Raw genomic sequence first — 21248 nt, 5'->3', positions numbered from 1 at the left:
ATATTGCCATGGTCGGTAAATTTTTTCTCTTAAGGGAGTGTTTTGGGAAAGAGGAGGTTCCCCAAATACATGGCCCTACATTTGGATATCAGATTCGTATTCTACTCCCAAATACCTTTATTTGAGTCCCATATTGCGATGGTCAGTAAACAATTGCTGTTTGTGGGGTGTTTTGGAGAATGGGTAGACCAACATAAAATTGGTACCGAAAGTCGGTATCAATTTCGTGCTAATATTGGGGAGTAATATTTTCCATTTGCGCCCCATTGACATTGTCGGTAGATATATCCGATTTAGGGGTATTTTGGGTGGGATTGTTCCCCAAACACTTAGCCCTGAAAATAAATCAGCACCGTGCTCTACTCTCAAATCTCAATTATTTGAACCCCATGTTGCCATTGGCCTCAAAATGGGATATGAAATTAATTTTCTAATCTCAAATACTTTTCATTTAAACCCCTTCTAGCAAATGTCAGCAAATATAAACGGTGTGGGGTATGGGCCCTAAAATTGGGCAATTACGTCCCATTTGGAGGTTTTTATATGGTGGGTGGTACGTCCTCTAGACAGTTGGTCCCGAATGTTAATATCAGATTCGTGGTCTACTCCCAAATATTTTCATATGAGCCCCATATTCCCATAGTCGCTAAATATGACGGGTTTGAGGGGTGTTTTCAGGGATGGAGCGCTCACTCAGTAACTTGGCCCTGAAAATATATATCAGTTTGGGGCTCAACTCTTAAATTCCTCTTTTTTGAGCTATATGGGTGGTGTTTTGGGGGTGGGGTGGTACCATAGATACTTTTTCCCGAATATTGATATCAGATTCGTGCTTTACTCCCAAAGACATTTCATTTGAGCCGCATATTGCTATAGTCGTAAATTTGTCTTCTTTGGGAGATGTTCTTGGGGATGGAAGGACCCACATCTGGATATCAGATTCGTGTTCTACGCTCAAATACCTTTTATGTAGGCGCCATATTGCCATGGTCAGTAAATAAGTCCTGTTTGGGGGTGTTGTGGGGGAGGGGTGGACCCTCAGAAACTTTGTCCCAAATTTGGATATCAGATTAATATTTTATTCGCAAATATCTTTCATTTGAGTCCCATATTGCCATGGTCGGTAAATATGTCCGATTTAGGGGTATTTTGTGGGTTGCGGTGTTCCCCCAAACACTTGGTCCGACAATTGGATATCAGATATGTTTTCTAATCTTAAATACCTTTCATTTTAGTCCCATATTATCGTAATTGGTGTTTATGTATATTTGGTAGGTTTTGGGGATGGGGCGGTCCCCTAGGTACTCTATCCGAAATTTAGATACCAACATTTTTATTTGTAGGTTACTATAAGACGGCACACAAAATTTCGCTTAAATCGCACCATCCATCTCCGAGATCTTGTGTTTTAGAAAAATAGGGTAAGGGGGAGGGTCCGTCCCCTCTTTCGAGACAAGCTCAATGATCGGAGATTTTCTTTGCAAATCGAAAAGGAAAGCTCTTCTCGAAAGAGAAACAAACAATAATTTAATGATCTGCGCCCTAACAGGCAAAAGAAAAACCTGGAAAATGAAAAAAAAAAATATTTTTTTTCTATTGAATTTTTTTTTTTGAAATATTCTAGTGAAGTTGTTTTTTTATACCCCACCACCATATGATGGGGGTACACTAACCTAGTTATTTTGTATGTAACACCTCGAAATATTGATCTAGGACCCCATAAAGTGTATATTTGTTTGATCGTCTCGACATTCTGAGTCGAACTAGCCATGTCCGTGCGTCCGTCTGTCGAAATCACGATAGCAGTCGAACGCGTAAAGCTAGCCGCTTGAAATTTTGCACAGATACTAAATATTGATGTAGGTCATCGGGGATTGAAAATGGGCCATATCGGTTCAGATTTGGATAAAGCTCCCATATAAACCGATCTCCCAATTTGACTTTTTGAACCCTTGGAAGTCTCAATTTTCATCCGATTTGGCTAAAATTTTCCACATGGTGTTCTGTTATGACTTCCAACAACTGTGTTAAGTACGGTTTAAATCGGCCAAGAACCTTATATATGTAGCTCCCATATAAACCGATCTCCCGATTTCACTTCTTGAGCCCCTGGAAGCCGCAATTTTTGTCCGATTTGACTGAAATTTTGCATAAAGTGTTCTGTTATGGCTTGCAACAACTGAGCCAAATACAGTCTAAATCGGTCAAGAATATGATATAGCTCCTATATAAACCTATTGCCGGTTTGACTTCTTGACCCCTTACAAGCCGCGATTTTTATCCGATTTAGATGAAATTTTATGTTATGACTCTTAACAGAGGTTAGCATGTCCGCCTATGACGCTGAACGCCTGCGTTCGAATTCTGGCGAGACCATCAGAAAAAATTTTCAGCGGTGGTTTTCCCCTCCTAATACTGGCAACATTTGTGAGGTACTATGCCATGTAAAACTTCTCTCCAAAGAGGAGTCGCACTGCGGCACGCCGTTCGGACTCGGCTACAAAAAGGAGGCCCCTTATCATTGAGCTTAAACTTGAATCGGACTGCACACATTGATATGTGAGAAGTTCGTCTCTGTTCCTTAGTGAAATGTTCATGGACAAAATTTGCATTTTTGACTCTTAACAACTGTGCGAAGTACGGTCCAAATCGGTCTATAACCAGATATAGCTCCCATATCCATTGTGATGGGTTCCCATGATTCGGCCCGGCCGAACTTAGCTCGCTTTTAAACTAAAGTTTATTTTTAAATTTTCTTTCGACTACAAATTTTTATCCTTTTATATTTTTGACTACTCACATATACACCTTTACCAGAATACACATACACCCATATCCATTAAATATTTTGCTTATTCATTAAAATTCTCCAGCATAATTACATTGGGATGAATGGTAAGCAAAATTTTTATGTCACAAAATTTCACTTCCGTTTTGTATGCCACTAATTTGATGGAAAGTATATAACAATGATTTATGTCCTTTCACAAACCACAAAATATTGATGATTTAGATGCAAATCTGTCAGCTTAAAAAATGAGCACAATTAAAAATAAAAATTCCTTTGTCAATCGCACGCAAAAAAAATCTGATATTAATACACGAGAGAATAAATGATAATGGCAGCTTTATGAAAAAACTTTTGCTAAATTCCAATGCCACAAATCATTAGAGGATTTATGCGCAAACATGAAAAATGGCCAAATAATTTGAGTGACTCCAAAAAAAATGTTTTTAAGAGGATATGCAGTGCTAATGACGGTGGAAATCTGTGAGTCCAATGTTTTTGGTAAATAAAAAATTAAAAAAAGAAACCAAGTAAAAGCGTGCTAAGTTCAGCTGGGTCGAATCTTATATACCCTCCACCATGGATGGCATTTGTCGAGTTCTTTTCCCGGCATATCTTCTTAGGCAAAAAAGGATGTAAAAAAAAATTTGCTCTGTTATTAGAGCGATATCAAGATATGGTCCAGTTTGGACCACAATTAAATTATATGTTGGAGACCTGTGTAAAATGTCAGCCAATTCGAATAAGAATTGCGCCCTTTGGGAGCTCAAGAAGTAAAATAGAGAGATCGATTTATATGGGAGCTGTATCGGGCTATAGACCGATTCAGACCATAATAAACACGTATGTTGATGGTCATGAGAGGATGCGACCTCTAGAGGCTCAAGAAGTCAACACCCAAGATCGGTTTATATGGCAGCTATATCAGGTTATGAACCGATTTGAACCTTATTTGGCACAGTTGTTGAAAGTAAGAATAAAATACGTCATGCTAAATTTCAGCCAAATCGGATAGGATTTGCGCCCTCTAGAAGCTAAAGAAGTCAAGATCCCAGATCGGTTTATATGACAGTTATATCAGGTTCTGAAACGATTTGAACCTTATTTGGCGCAGTTGTTGAAAGTAAGAATAAAATACGTCATGCAAAATTTCAGCCAAACCGGATAGGAATTGCGCCCTCTAGAGGCTCAAGAAGTCAAGACCCAAGATCGGTTTATATGACAGCTATATCAGGTTATGAACCGATTTTAGCCATACTTGGCACAGTTGTTGGATATCATTACAAAATACTTCGCGCTAAAATTCATTCAAATCGGATGAGAATTGCGCCCTCTAGAGGCTAAATAAGTCAAGACCTAAGATCGGTTTATATGGCAGCTATATCAAAACATAGACCGATATGGCCCATTTACAATACCAACCGACCTAAACTAATGGGAAGTATTTGTGCAAAATTGCAAGCGGCTAGCTTTACTCCTTCGGAAGTTAGCGTTCAAATCGGATAAGAATTGCGCCCTCTAGAGGCTCAAGAAGTCAAGTCCCCAGATCTGTTTATATGGCAGCTATATCAGGTCATCCACCGATTCGATCCATACTTGGCACAGTTGTTGGATATCATAACAAAATACTTCGTGCTAAAATTCATTCAAATCGGATAAGAATTGCGCCCTCTAGAGGCTAAATAAGTCAAGACCTAAGATCGGTTTATATGGCAGCTATATCAAAACATAGACCGATATGGCCCATTTACAATACCAACCGACCTAAACTAATGGGAAGTATTTGTGCAAAATTGCAAGCGGCTTGCTATACTCCTTCGGAAGTTAGCGTGCTTCTGACAGACAGACGGACGGACGGACAGACGGACGGACGGATAGACGGACGGACGGACATGGCTAGATCGACATAAAATGTCGCGACAATCAAGAATATATATACTTTATGGGATCTCAGACGAATATTTCGAGTAGTAACAAACAGAATGATGAAATTAGTATTCCCCTTATCCCATGGTGTAGGGTATAACAAAACAGCTAAATAAAGACTAAAAAAATCCAATATTTTATGGCCATACGAGCAGGGATATTCCAACAATGGACCAAAAATTACCTACATTTTAAGTACCATGAATTTGCAAATCTGTTTAAAGGGGAACGCCTTGATTTAGGGTCTACAATAAATCTAAGAGATGGGTAAATGGCATTGATAATCAGTGATTGGAAATAGGTTTTGCATATTTTAATGTCAACAGTTCTAAGATACACGATGCCTTTCTCTGCTACCAAACAATAATTCTGCATTTTTCCCCTAGAAGCAAAAAAAAAAAAAAAAACACACACACACAATTTTATACCTTTCTCTCCCCTTGACAATCATTGAATGAAAATGCCTCTCTAAGGATTACCTACATTTCAGGACTATGTCAATGTGTTTATCGTAAACCATATGTATTTGCTTGTTACTCCTTTTTCTTCGGTTGAGGTGAATCAGCAGCAACTGTTTGCTGTATTACAATGGCACATTCATTTAATTTTACATTGTTTGACAAACCCAATTTCATGATGGGTTGTAGGCAATTAAAAAAATTATTATGATTATCTCTTTTATGTTGGGTAATGTATTTTATGGACACGTGTTCATTTTTCAAATATAATAAAAAATTTAAAATTTTTTCATTAACCCAGGGGTATATTTAGATCGATATAAAATTTTAACAATATGGTGAGACATTTTATGGTTCGTTGTTGAATAAAGGGTATGCCAGTTTAGCCAAACAGCCAAATTTATAAATTTTTGACAAAATTTTCTGTAGCAATTTTTTGCAAATTTTCACAGATTGTGGAGAGTAATCCGGTAGGAGCAATAGGCTATATAATTTGTTGATATCGCAACGGGTGCAGACAATCCCTCCCCCTTCTTACCACAAAAGTACCACCCAAAAATTAAAGTGGACCGATCGGGGTAATATGGGATTCAAATGAAAATTATTCGGGAGTACAATACAAATTTGATATCAAAATTTGGGTCCAAGTACCTAGGGGGCTGCCTCGAACCCAAAACCCCTTCAAATAGACATATTGGATGATAATGACAATATGGTACTCGAATGAAAGGTATTCGGGAGTAGATTAGGAATATGGTCAGGAAGAAGGAATAGGCTACATAATTTGTAGATATTGGAAGGGGGCGTAACCTCCTCCGTAACCCCAAAAACACCACCTAAAATCAAGGCAGACCTATCGGCTATCAATATGGGTATCAATTAATATTTTTGACAGGTATTGGAGAGTAGAATACGAATATGGTATTAAAAGTTGGGTCCAGGGGCCATCCCAACCCCAAAAGTTCCGCAAACAAAGGAAATTTGCAATGAAAGGAATTCGAGAGTTGATTACGAATATGACATAAAAAATTATGTCTAAATATTTGCGGGTCGCTCCTCCCCCCAAAAAGCCCTCAAATGGAAATTTTACTCGAGCATAGCTACATAAGGGAGGCCACCGTAGCATAGAGGTTAGCATGTCCGCCGATGACACTGAACGCCTGGGTTCGAATCTTGGCGAGACCAACAGAAAAAAATTTCAGCGGTGGTTTTCACCTCTTAATGCTGGCAACATTTGTGAGGTACTATGTCATGTAAAACTTCTCTCCAAAGAGGTGTCGCACTGCGACACGCTGTGCGGACTCGGCTATAAAAAGGAGGCCCCTTATCATTGAGCTTAAACTTGAATCGGATTGCACTCATTGCGAGATGAGAGAAGTTTGCCCCTGTTCCTTAGTGGAATGTTCATATGCAAAATTTGCAATTTGCACAGCTATTGGGTTGCCCAAAAAGTAATTGCGGATTTTTCATATAGTCGGCGTTGAAAAATTTTTTCACAGCTTGTGACTCTGTAATTGCATTCTTTCTTCTGTCAGTTATCACCTGCTAGTTTTAGCTTGCTTTAGAATAAAAGTGTAAAAAAAGTATATTTGATTAAAGTTCATTCTAAGTTTTATTAAAAATGCATTTACTTTCTTTTAAAAAATCCGCAATTACTTTTTGGGCAACCCAATATATAAGACTCAAATGATAGGTATTTAGAAGTTGATTACGAAAATGACATGAAACTTTGTGTCCAAGAATCTAGGTGGCGCTTTATCTCCAAAAATAGCCTCTAATAGATTATTTGACCAATTAAAACAATGGGGGCTCAAATGGTAGATATTTTTGAGTGGAGTACATCATTCAAATATGTGCTCAAGTGGCAGATGGAGTGTGGCGCACAATCCTCATATAGACACCCTACACCAAACGGCTGCATACACCAATCATGACAATAAATTAAAGTAATAAGGAAGTGGACTACGAATCTGAAATTTTCATTCTGCTCATATATCTAGCGGACCACCTCACCCTAAAACAGTCGATCAATCATAATGACCTAACAGGCTACTATTCATTCTTCTCATATATCTAGCGGACCACCTCATTCTTCTCATATATCTAGCGGACCACTTCACCCCAAAACAGTCGATCAATCATAATGACCTAAGCGGCCACTGTGTGATTTAATTAATGTGTGGGGACACAAATAAATGTAGGCCGCCATACCCCAAAAATTATGACGTTCAGCATAATAGGAGGAATTGCAAACCTTAACCTTACCAACATTTTTAGCTCATCGAATTGAAAGGTATTTGAGATTAGAAAATGAATTTAATATCCAATTTTGTGACCAATGGCAATATGGAATTCAAATAAATGGTATTTGAGAGTAGAGCACGATGCTGATATATTTTCAGGACCAAGTGTTTGGGGGACCACCCCACTCCCCAAAACACCCGTAAATCGAACAAATTTATCGACCATGTCAATGTGGGATTCAAATGAAAGGTATTGGGGAGAAGAGTACGAAATTGATACACACTTTCGGGACCAATTTCTTGGGGTTCTACCCTTTCCCTAAAAATACCCCACAAGCAGCAATTATTTGACGACCAACGCTATACGGGGCTCAAATGAAAGGTATTTGGTAGTAGACCACGAATCTGATATCCCAATATGGGACTATGTATTTCCCCAAAAAACACCCCCCAAAGAGTACAAATTTACCGACCATGGCAACAAGTGTCGCATATAAAAGGTATTTGAGATGAGATAACATGTCTTTGAATTTTCTTATTTCTCATTGTCTACAATAAAACACTCTTTATCCTTTATATCCCCAACATTTACAAATTCTCACATTAACAAAATTAATTTGCCATAGTTAAGACTCGCTAAATCCTTAAAATTTATTTAGTGCACTTTCTTTTCAGCGTATTTTCTCGTTCTTTAAAGTTTTCGAATATGCTGAACTAAACCTTGCCTTAATTCATGAGTAAATATTTTTTATTCACATTATATGTTCATTTAAGTATTCCAGTTACCTATTTTGACTCACACCATCCATATTTAAGCCAAAGTGATTTATAAGACCACATATAGAATTTTTTTTGTTATAAGGAAAATCATATGACAATGTTGTTGGTGGTTGTTAGCACAAATTTTTCATATGATATATTAGCATTAAGGAATTTGAATTTCTTTTTAATGGGAAATTACTTTCTTGTAATTGGTCATTAAATGTTAGAAAAAGGAATTCTAACATTAACAAAGGGCGTATAGGGGACATAAATTTAGGTAAGATTTTTTGCGTCATTATTTTTTCTTGAGAGAAAAAACAATTTTTCTTTAACTCTTGGGGGGGAAAAAGTAATTTAGTAACTCTCCAAGGTTGGAGCGAAGATTTAGATGAAATAAATGAATGACTAAATATTGTAAAAAAAATTAAAAGAATTGCCAAAATTTGGGGGAAGGAAATTTTTAACTGAGTTTAATAAATAAAATAAGGAAATATTAAAATTTCGAAAAATTTTGCATAAACATACCGATATAGGTTTAAGCTCAATGATATCTATTAATCTATATATTGGGTCGCCCAAAAAGTATTTGCGGATTTTTCCAAAGAAAGTAAATGCATTTTTAATACAACTTAGAATGAACTTTAATCAAATATACCTTTTTTACACTTTTTTTCTAAAGCAAGCTAAAAGTAACAGCTGATAACTGACAGAAGAAAGAATGCAATTACAGAGTCACAAGATGTGAAAAAATTTGTCAACGCCGACTATATGAAAAATCCGCAATTACTTTTTGGGCAACCCAATATATATATATATAAGAGCTGACTTACTGACTGACTCACTGCCCTACTGATTGACTGACTGACGTACTAACTTACTGACTGACTGCCTTACTGACTGACTTACTGACTGACTTACTGACTGACTTACTGACTGACTTACTGACTGACTTACTGACTGACTTACTGACTGACTGACTTACTGACTGACTCACTGACTGACTTACTGACTGACTTACTGACTGACTTACTGACTGACTTACTGACTGACTTACTGACTGACTTACTGACTGACTTACTGACTGACTTACTGACTGACTTACTGACTGACTTACTGACTGACTTACTGACTGACTTACTGACTGACTTACTGACTGACTTACTGACTGACTTACTGACTGACTTACTGACTGACTTACTGACTGACGTACTGACTGACTGACTTACTGACTTACTGACTGACTGACTTACTGAATGACTGACTTACTAACTTACTGACTGACTGACTGCTTGACTGACTGACTTACTGACTGACTTACTAACTTACTGACTGACTGACTTACTGACTGACTTACTAACTTACTGACTGACTTACTAACTTACTGACTGACTGACTGCCTTACTGATTGACTGACTGACTGACTGACAGACTGACAGATTGACTGACTGACTGACTGACTGACTGACTGACTGACTGACTGACTGACTGACTGACTGACTGATTGACTGATTGACTGACTGATTGACTGACTGTCTGATTGACTGACTGACTGACTGACTGACTGCCTGACTGACTGCCTGACTGACTGTCTGACTGACTGCCTGACTGACTGATTGACTGACTGACTGACTGACTGACTGACTGACTGACTGTCTGACTGACTGACTGGCTGACTGACTGATTGACTGGCTGACTGACTGACTGGCCGACCGACTGCCTGACTGACTGATTGATTGACTCACTGACTGCTTAACTGACTTACCGCTAGCTTCAATTGACGCATTGGAAGACAACATTGAAACATTAATTCGTGAGATACCGACCGAAATGTTGCGAGGACTTAAATTGAACTAAGCGGATGGACCATTTGAGGCGTAGTCACGATGAACATTTGCATGAAATAATCTGACTGACTGATCATCGCCCAGCCCAAACGGCTAAAACTAGAGTCATGAAATTTTCCACGAATGTTGGTCTTGGGTCATAGTCAGGGGATAAGGCTGGATTTGATGATATTCGTACGTTTAGGTACTAAAAAGATTCAAAAAATACGAAATGGCACATAATTGCCCAGCGCGAACGGAAAGAGCTAGAATAATGGGCTAAAATCAAAGAGCGTCTCGAAAAAAAAGAATTGTGAAAAAATGTTTGGAAAATCGTACCGAAAGTGGAAGAAAATGTAAGTTAAGTACCATAATTAGTACTATTTGGTACTTTCTTTGTTAATTAAGCTAGAGCTCTGAATTTTAGATCTTAGGTACACTTTGGCAACCATAATTGGGTGACTATAAGACTTTTTGGAAATTTGTACATTTAGGTACTAAAAAGTATAAAGTGGGTGAATTTTGTACGGGGCGGATGGTTAGAGGTAGAATTATGAAATTTGTTCTAAAAGACATCTGGTGCAAAATGATTAGGGCAAAATGGGAAAATAGTACCGGTAACGGGAGGAAACGTACATTTAGTACCGTAAATGGTACCATTTATTATTTTCATTACAGATGGAGCTAGAGGTTTGAAATTTGGCATGAGGTACAACTAAGAAATGATCTATTCAAAATTCACACATTTTAGTACCAAAAATTGGTACCATTAGGTACTTTCATTGTATATGGAGCTAGAGGTACGAAATTTGGGATGTACGTACAACTAAGAAATAAATGATGGATAACAAAATGATTTTTTCGTACATTTTAGTACCAAAATGTACTTGTACTTTCTGTTCAGATGGATCTTGAGGTCTGAAATTTGACATATGGATACAACTAAGAAATAAATATTGGATGGTCAAATGATCTTTTCACCATTCGCACATTTTCGTACCAAAATTGGTACCATTTGGTAGTTTCTTTGTATATAGAGCTTGTAGTCCGAAATTTGGGTCGTAGGTACAACTAAGAAATAAATGATGGCTGACAAAAAAACCTATTAAAAATTCGTACATATTAGTACAAAAATTGGTACCATTTTGTACTTTCTGTGCAGATGGATCTTGAGGTCTGAAATTTGACATATGGATACAACTAAGAAATAAATATTGGATGGTTAAATGATTTATTCACCATTCGCACATTTTGGTAGCAAAATTGGAAAATTGGTACCATTTGATACTTAATTTAGCATGTAGGTACAACTAAGAAATATATGATAAATGACTAAATGATCTATTAAAAATACATACATTTTGGTACTAAAACTGGTACTATTGGGTTGCCCAAAAAGTAATTGCGGATTTTTTAAAAGAAAGTAAATGCAAGCTAAAAGTAGCAGCTGATAACTGACAGAAGAAAGAATGCAATTACAGAGTCACAAGCTGTGAAAAAATTTGTCAACGCCGACTATATGAAAAATCCGCAATTACTTTTTGGGCAACCATATTTTGGTACTAAAACTGGTACAAAACTGGTACCATTTTGGTACTTTCTTTGCAGATGGAGCTAGAGTTCCAAAATTTGGATACAAGAAGGAAACAGATTCGCACATTTTATTTCGTACATTTTGGTACCAAAAAGTGTAAAATAGTACGAAATAGCTTATCTTCGCTTTTAGTGAACGGGGTCTGCTAACATTAAGCAATTTGACCAACATTATCGCAGTCTTGACAAAAATGCAACATTTTGAAAGTATGTGTTAGGCGACTAGAAGATATTTTATTCGTACATTTAGGTAATCAAACGTTCAAAAATGGTATTTTTTACGGAGTGAGTTAAATCTCTCAAAATTAGGATACAAGTACACCTTGATTGTTATATGCAATTATAACAAAACTTCATAATCGTATAAACTGAGTGTCTACCTAAAAAGTGGGTATCAAAAACGGGGGTAGTGGAGCGAACCACCGGCTAGCTACTTAATTAATATTAGGTAAAGTGAACCTCTATTTGCGGAATTGGTGCATATGGGAGCTATGACCCTATGTAATTTCCAACTACCTAAGCCATTAAAAAGAGTATGTTTTAAACTTCAAGCCAATAGCTTTATTCGCTTATTCCCCATGATGTCGAAAGCCAGACAAAGGACTTTAGGGGCTTAAGAAATCAAATCCTGAAATGGTTTATATGGGTGCTATATTTAAATACCAGCCGATATGTCCCACATGCAATCCACAATGACCTACATCACTAAGAAGAGTCTGGGTAAAATTTCAAGCCGATAGTTTCATTTTTACGAAAGCTATGATAACGACGAACAGACAGAACATCGAACGGAGATGGACCATATCGACTTTCTATGGTGTATACAACTCAGCCGGCCGAACTTTATGTCTTTTATTAGTTTTCATATCTTTTGGCATTCCCATTTTCTCCTTTTAGTGCCTCTTATATTGAGATTTACAAATTATCAAGCAAAACACAAACTCAATCATGGTAGAAAAAATCCTGCAGGATATGTTCTGATCCTTTTGGTCGTTACCCTTTTCAGGATTATCCTCATTGATATTTATCTTTTGTTTCTTTTGTCAGTTTGTTTGTTGTCAACTGGGCTATGAATTGAAACGTTATTCATGGCAATATGTTTAATATCCTGGGAAAAGTGTCCTATTTTCCGATAATGTTTTGCTCATTCTGCATTAAACAACGGTATAACGTTTTTTTGCAATGAGCATTGTGTAATATACAAAAAGGTTTTTTTTTGTATGGCCAGGATTATAGAGGTTTTATAGATGATACCTCCCCATCGAAGGGGTGCGAGGTAATACATTTTGGCAAAGCTCTGTTGGAACGGGTAAAGGTTTGAGCACATAATACTTATAAATAATTAACTAAAATCTTATTTAAAGAGCTTTGTGAATGGTAAAGTTATTGAAAACTACCACTGAGGAACAAAATTCAATTTTATCGAAAATTGAAAGAAAAGTTGAAAAGATTAGGAGAGAAGAGGCAAAAGTTGAAGACACGTGTATAGGAGCTTAGAAATATTGTAAAGTAAACTAAAGAAGGTAAGGGAATTTTTATAGTTTTGTTAATATTCTACTTAACTTGTAAACGACGAGTGGGTAGACCAATACCCAAAAGGCGAACTATCTTAGAATTATTTAATTTTGGATTAGGAAAGAGATATCACAATGCAGTTTGGATGGGCTTAAGTGGACGAATGAAACTAGCTACATACTAGCTGGCATACTAGATCAAGTTTAAGGGTAAATTGGCTTGTTGAAAATCGGCAATTCTTTTAGCTCAAAAATTCCAACAATAATTATTTTTTAAATGCTTGGGAGAGATCTTCGCTTACCATTTTAGTGTTTTTTTTTAATGTTAAAGTTTCTATATTACAAAATGACATTTATGGGGATAAGGCAACTAAAGAGTGATTTTTAGCTTTTATTTCTTTGGCAACACCGGTTAAACGCATGTTTCGGGCTTTTATTCACTGTGAAACTTCTTCAGTTTGGTCTATAATTTAACCATGAATGGTCTTACAAACGAACAACGCTCACAAATTATTGAATTTTGTTATCAAAATGCGTGCTCTGTTAAGAAAGTTCATCGCGCGCTTCTTCCATTTTATGGACGAAGCTCAATTTTAGCTCAATGGGTACGTTTATAAGCAGAATTGTCGATTTTGGACTGAAGATCAGCCAGAAGCATCAGCCAATGCATCCAGAAAGAGTCACAGTTTGGTGCGATTTATTGGCTGGTGGCATCATTGGACCGTACTTCTTCAAAGATAATGCGAATCGTAACGTAACTGTGAATGGTGGGCGCTATCGTGAGATGATATCCAACTTTTTTTTTTGCCTAAAATGCAAGAGCTTTAATTGAATGGTATGTTGTTTCAACAAGACGATGCCAGAAAATGTCGGAGTTTGGTGCGTTTTATGGGCTGGTGGCATCTTTGGACCGTACTTCTTCAAAGATGATGCGAACCGCAATGTAACTGTGATTGGTGAGCATTACCGTGAGGTGATATCCAATTTTTTTTCGCCCAAAATACAAGAGCTTGACTTGCATGACATGTGGTTTCAACAAGACGATGCCACATGCCACATAGCACGCGTAACAATGGACTTATTGAGTGGCGAGTTCGGTGAAGATTTTATTTCACATTCGGGACCGGTCAATTGGCCGCCTAGATCATGCGATTTAACGCCTTTAGACCATTTTTTGTGGGGCTATGTTAAAGCTTATGTCTATACAGACAAGCCCGCTTCAATTGACGCATTGAAAGAAAACATTTAAGTATTTATTCGTGAAATGTAGGAAAGAGTATACCAAAATTGAACTAAGCGGATGGACCATTCGAGGCGCAGTCACGATCAACATTTGCATTAAATAATCTTCAAACATTAAATTATGGACCGTACTATCGACTCAAATAAAGATTTCATGCCTTTTTCTGAATTTTGTATGTTTTTTTACTTTCCTATAGCTCCGAAAAAATAACCCTTTATATAAGTCACATATAACCATGGTCAGTAAATACGTCCGATTAGGGAGGTATGGGGCGATTAGGGTCTGACGGTTCCCCAAACACATAGCTCTTCAATTGGATATCAATTTTTTTTTCTCTAAAGGACCTTTCGTTTAAGCTCCATATTGTCGTGACTGGTCTTTATATCCATTTGGGGGATTTGGTCGGCCCGTGGCTCCCGACCCCTACAATAGAAACCATGTTTTGTTGTAGGTGACTGTAAGAGCGCCAGCAAATTTTGAACTAATCTCCGAGATCTGGTGTTTTTGAAAATTAGGGTAATGAGAAATGCTTTTTAGGGGAGGGATGGCACCTCAGACATTTCGACTCAAATATGGATATCAAATTCCACTTCCAAAAACACTTTTAAGATGAGCCCCATGTTGCCATGGGCGGAAAAAATGAGCAGTATGAAGGGTGTTTTGAGGCTGGGCGGCCATTGGCACTTTGCCCTGGAAATAGATGTAAAATTCATTCTTTACTTCAAAATACCCTTGATTTGAGCTTTACATTGTCTCCGACATTGGATATCAAATTCGGTTTCTACTCTCAAATCCCTTTCATTTGAGTCCCATATTGTCATAATGGATCAATTAACCTATTTGACGCATTTTTAGGAGGAAAAGCGCCACCTAGACTTGAAAACAAATTTTACTGTCATATTCGTAATCTACTCCCAAATACCATTTGATTACCATATAGCCATTGTCGATTAATATGCTCATTTGGAGGTATTTGGGGGATGGGACGATCTCCCATTACTTGGACCTAATTCCTTATGCCATATTTATAATCTACTGCCGAATACTTTTCATTTGAGTTCCATATTGACATGAACGTCGTATATACCTGTTTAGAGGAGTTTAAGGGTCGGGGCAGCCAGCTGCTTAGACCCAAATTTTAATACGATATTTGTTTTCTAGTTTTCAATACCTTTCATTTGATATCTATATTTTGGTTTTGGGTGGCGTTTTTGTCAATTTCTGCTGCTTTCTTGCTTTTTGGCCTTATGGCATACGGTCGAAGAACAACAAAGCAGCAAGAGCCTATAGTGAACCTTTGACACCTTGGGCAGCCCAATTCGAAAGGCGAGCAACCTACTTATGTATATACAAGTTTACCCCTTGGTAAGCGATAGCCACAGTTTAAAAATTGTTTTAGTCTTTTCGCCAGAATTCCTATCCTAGGCGTCCAACGCCCTAGGGGGACTTTCTCAACAATACCCCATGGTGGCCTTCATAAATCAACTCTTGACAAAGTACACTTTAATGTTGTTAAAAAAATGCCGGTATCATTCCTCTGCCCCAAGTCAGTTGAAACCAAATGACCCCTTTTTCACTTAAAATTACTCAGCACAGCATTTGTTCATGTCCGTGGTTTTTGGTCTAACAGTCATTAAGATTCTTGAGTTACTCCTTCAGAGCACTTCTAAAAAAATCCCTTCACGTAGCATTTCAATTAATTGTGAAAATATTTCCATGTATCCACCAGTGACTGGCACAAGGACGGAAATACTTACTCATCATTTGTATGGACCTTTTTAAAATACTTATAGAATCTTAAGTGAAAGTTACTTACAACACACAAAAAGTTGCATGTTCACGCTGTTTAAACACAATGCGACAGATGCTAACCAGTAGAGGGTGGGTTAAAAGCAGAAAAACTCGAGTTGTTCTTATTGAATTTTCTAAATGTCAAGCAATGCTAAGAAAACATTTGCCAACATTTGAAGGGAACTCTTGTAATAGTAAAATTTAACTTTCTCAAAATAAGACTTGGTTGAAACAAGAGTCAGAGTGTCAATTTGAATTGTCAAGTAAGAAAAATTTTACTGTAAGAGGCTGCAAAGGCTTCAGCTTTACTAAAAGTTCACTAAAGTCGTGCAATACTGCCGACAGATGGACAAAACGTAAAGTATATGCCCAAATCCAATTTGGGGTCTTTGAAAAACTCCAAGACAGGCAGCTTAAATGAGCTGCATCATTTTTTTTTGGTCAATGGCGAACATTTTATTCTGTTTTTTACTACTCTGTAAGTCATAGTCGTTAGCATGATTCTTTTTTATGAACTGTGTGCTTAATACACACATTGGGGACAAATATCACCCGTTTCACCTGCTTACCTATGGCAATGCCATTTGCTTACAATTTCCAGCATGTTGTCCCACATATAAATGTTCCACTTTCTAGCTCCCTTATTATATTTAAATTATGACATATTTATTTACAATTTTCCCTTTCCCCTCAACCTAAACCTAACATTATCTAACAACTTTCTATTAAATTTAATCAAATCCAACATTTGCATTCCCTGCTATTGCGGGTTATTCATTTATTGCCACATAAAGAGAACAACAGCTTGCAAAATATGAATGCACTTAAATTGCATTTGAAATGACAGTAATTTATGGTTCCATAGACATTAAATTAAAAGACAGAAAGGAACAAACCATAAAATAAAAACAACGAGTTGGACATACTAAACATAGAAACTCATAACATTCAGAAGTGTATTAAGGAGAGGGTGAGTGAAATGATTTAAAAAAGATTGAAAAAAGCTAAGTTTTCTAAAGGAAAACTGCAATTCAGCCTGGCTGAATAAGGTTTTCTTTAGGAAAACTTTAATTCAGCCTGGATGAATAAGGTTTTCTTTAGGAAAACTGGCTGAATAAGGTTTTCTATAGGAAAACTGCAATTCAGCCTGGCTGAATAAGGTTTTCTATAGGAAAACTGCAATTCAGCCTGGCTGAATAAGGTTTTCTATAGGAAAACTGCAATTCAGCCTGGCTGAATAAGGTTTTCTTTAGGAAAACTGCAATTCAGCCTGGCTGAATAAGGTTTTCTTTAGGAAAACTGCAATTCAGCCTGGCTGAATAAGGTTTTCTTTAGGAAAACTGCAATTCAGCCTGGCTGAATAAGGTTTTCTTTAGGAAAACTGCAATTCAGCCTGGCTGAATAAGGTTTTCTTTAGGAAAACTGCAATTCAGTCTGGCTGAATAAGGTTTTCTTTAGGAAAACTGCAATTCAGCCTGGCTGAATAAGGTTTTCTTTAGGAAAACTTTAGTTCAGCCTGGCTGAATAAGGTTTTCTTTAGGAAAACTTTAGTTCAGCCTGGCTGAATAAGGTTTTCTTTAGGAAAACTTTAGTTCAGCCTGGCTGAATAAGGTTTTCTTTAGGAAAACTTTAATTCAGCCTGGCTGAATAAGGTTTTCTTTAGGAAAACTTTAATTCAGCCTGGCTGAATAAGGTTTTCTTTAGGAAAACTTTAATTCAGCCTGGCTGAATAAGGTTTTCTTTAGGAAAACTTTAATTCAGCCTGGCTGAATAAGGTTTTCTTTAGGAAAACTTTAATTCAGCCTGGCTGAATAAGGTTTTCTTTAGGAAAACTTTAATTCAGCCTGGCTGAATAAGGTTTTCTTTAGGAAAACTTTAATTCAGCCTGGCTGAATAAGGTTTTCCTTTGGAAAACTTTAATTCAGCCTGGCTGAATAAGGTTTTCTTTAGGAAAACTTTAATTCAGCCTGGCTGAATAAGGTTTTCTTTAGGAAAACTTTAATTCAGCCTGGCTGAATAAGGTTTTCTTTAGGAAAACTTTAATTCAGCCTGGCTGAATAAGGTTTTCTTTAGGAAAACTTTAATTCAGCCTGGCTGAATAAGGTTTTCTGTAGGAAAACTGCAATTCAGCCTGGCTGAATAAGGTTTTCTGTAGGAAAACTGCAATTCAGCCTGGCTGAATAAGGTTTTCTGTAGGAAAACTGCAATTCAGCCTGGTTTTCTTTAGGAAATTTGAAATTCAGCTTGGCTGAATAAGGTTGTCTATGTAATTCAGCCAGGCCGATTTTTCAATGCAAGTAAAAAGTATTTTCCCCTTCTTTTGAATTTTTTTTTTATTTTTTAAACTTGTACCATTGGCTTAGTAGAGGACCCACGCTTTTAAAAGCCATTGCTACAATTATAAAAAAAACACTATAATTTTTTTAATTGAGATTAATTAATTCAAGGCTACAGCTCTTGTTTACACTACTCTTTCGTTTGTCTTTCGTAAATAGTAATTGTTATTACATTCAAATGTTGTTTATGGTTATTAAATGTCATAAAAACAAACGACTTTTTATTTGAATTCTTGCCAAAAGCATTGTTTTTGTGCAACCAACAATAAACGTAAATGGAAGAAACTTTTAATGGATTGCAGTTGTAACGAACTTTTATTTTAAAACAGAAGAAATTGAATTTTTGATTTCGTTTAAATATTTGTTTTAAGTTTCCGCTATTTATTTATTTTTATTTTCACCGATTTGAAATTTTTTTTTTGTGTTTTTGTTTTTCATTCGCTTTCAAAGTTTTTCCGTTTGTTTATTTTATTTATTTTTTTTAACAAAAGCTAAAAATGTTTTTTTTTCCGAAATTTGAGTTTCAAAGAATAACACGAGCAGCTGGTTTGACGTCTCGTTAATAACTGTTTTTGTATTTTCCTCTGTTCATCTATGTAGTTGGAGCGCGCCAAATGCAAAGCCTTTCCGCAAAAGCTTTACACCCACAAAAAAAATGTGTGGTGTTACGTTACCAACCCGAACTTGACAGAGACTTGCTCGTTATGGTAGGTAAAGGAAAGAGAGCAAAGTGTAGATATAAATGAGAGCAAGAGTGAGAAAGTTTTCTATGGTAAACAAAAGGCACAATGCGACCTGCCGCCATTTATCTAAAATGGTGCTACAGTCTTAGCCAAGAGGCTAAACGCCACATTATTGTGTAGAACTTTTACCAAGTCGCTGTGTTTGTTGTTTGTTTTGAAATTGTTAAGGTTATTGGCAAAAGAGTAATCTGTTGGTGGCCAATAAGAGTTGCAAAAGTTTGAAATATTCGCAGCAAAATTCTAAAATAAAATAAAAAAATAAAAATAAATAAAGAAAAATAAAATAAAATAAAATAAAATAAAATAAAATAAAATAAAATAAAATAAAATAAAATAAAATAAAATAAAATAAAATAAAATAAAATAAAAATAATATAAAATAAAATAGAATAAAATAAAATAAAAAAATAAAATAAAATAAAACAAAAAAAAAATTTAAAATGAATAAAACAAAATAAAATAAAGTAAAATAAAATAAAATAAAATAAAATAAAATAAAATAAAATAAAATAAAATAAAATAAAATAAAATAAAATAAAATAAAATAAAATAAAATAAAATAAAAAAAAAATAAAAAAAATAAAATAAATTAAAATTAAATGAAATAAAGTCAAATAATTTTTATATTTAAAAATCGAATTTTGTGTTTGTTTGTTTGTCAATTTGTTTGATTTTCCATTTAGACTCAAAAACGGCTGAACCTTGAAATTTTCATAGATTGTGTAGGTTGGTCTAGAAGGAAACATAGGCTATAATTTTTTTTTGATTTTAGAAGGGGGCGGACCCTCCTCCTTACCCCAGAAGATCTACCCAAAAATAAAACTGGACCGATCGGGACAATATGGGGCTCAAAAGAAAGGTATTCAGTAGTAGAGTACAAATTTCATATTAAAAATTAGGTCCAAGTAACTTGGGGGCCGCCCCAACCTCAAAACCTCCTAAAATTGGTTTATTTGACGAGCATGACAATATGGGACTCAATAAGCAAAAGGCTTTATAATTTGTTGATATCGGAAGGGGAACGGACCCTCCCCCTTTACCCCAAAAACACCGCCCAAAATCAAAAGTGGACCGATAATGACAATATGGACATCAAATGAAAGGTATTGAAGATTGGAATGAATATGGTTTTGAAATTGGAGTCTAAGTACCCATCGGGGCGCCCAACCCCAAAACTCCTCCAAACAGACATTTTGGACGTTCATGTCAATATGGGACTTCAATCAAAGACATTCGGGAGTAGATTACGATTATGGCAAAAAAATGAATTCCATATAATGGGTGCTTTCCCCACCCCCAAATGGGCATATTAGCCGACCATGGCTATGTGGGACTCAAATGAAAGCAATTTGGGAGTAGAAAGTGTGGGGAAAGTGATATTAAAATTTGTTTTAATGTATATTTATGTGGCGCTCAACCTGCTTTATTGCCTCAAATAGGTTATTTGAGCCGTTGTAGGTTTATTTTGTTTAATTAGATTACAATTTATGTTTTTTATTTTTTGTTTTACTTATTTTATGTTTTATCTGATATTTTTTTTTATTACAATATTTTTATTCCGTTTTATTTTTTTATTTATAAAATTATATTTCCACATCTTGGCAACCCTGTATTTAAAACCAAAAGCCCTCATATGAAATCTTTTCAATGAGCCACGGCCCATAATGAGATAGCTTGTTAAATGGTCCAGATAAGAAATGCCACAGCAAATGAAAATAGTTTTATTTGCTTAAGGTCGCTTTGGGTTTTTCAAAAGTTTGTCTTCACGCAACAAAGCAACTGGTAGTAGAGCTTAGTTGCAGTATTTCAAGGTTTCCTATTGTTCCACAGAGTGTGAAGGAAAATCCTTCAAAACATTCTTTAATTTTAAAGCATACCCATCCACACAACATTCATTCATATTTGTGGAGGCCTAAATAGTGCGGTATGTGCGTGGGTGCATAGTTTCATGGTGTTTGCCACTAATGATGCGTTTTATTTTTGTGGTTCAACTTTTAAGGACATTTTCAAGCCGTTTTCTGGTTTGGC

At 36.1% G+C, this 21248-nt stretch overlaps 1 protein-coding gene across 3 annotated transcripts in view; it reads right to left on the bottom strand.

The window, feature by feature from the left end:
• LOC106085769 (flotillin-2) overlaps window positions 1-21248 on the bottom strand; it is a 163582-nt gene that overhangs the window by 18367 nt on the left and 123967 nt on the right. Inside the window, exon 1 of one of the 3 annotated variants that reach the window (XM_013250178.2) lies at window positions 18791-18994. The exons of the other annotated variants lie outside the window; for them this stretch is intronic. The gene's annotated coding sequence lies outside the window, so the exon portion shown is untranslated. Of the gene's footprint in view, window positions 1-18790; window positions 18995-21248 lie in introns of those variants that run through there. 3 annotated transcript variants of the gene reach the window in all.

Source organism: Stomoxys calcitrans, chromosome 4 (genome assembly GCF_963082655.1).
Source record: "Stomoxys calcitrans chromosome 4, idStoCalc2.1, whole genome shotgun sequence".
Lineage (NCBI taxonomy): Eukaryota > Metazoa > Arthropoda > Insecta > Diptera > Muscidae > Stomoxys > Stomoxys calcitrans.
The sequence above is the reverse complement of the archived record's forward strand: the minus strand, read 5'-3'. Positions and strand labels throughout refer to the sequence as shown.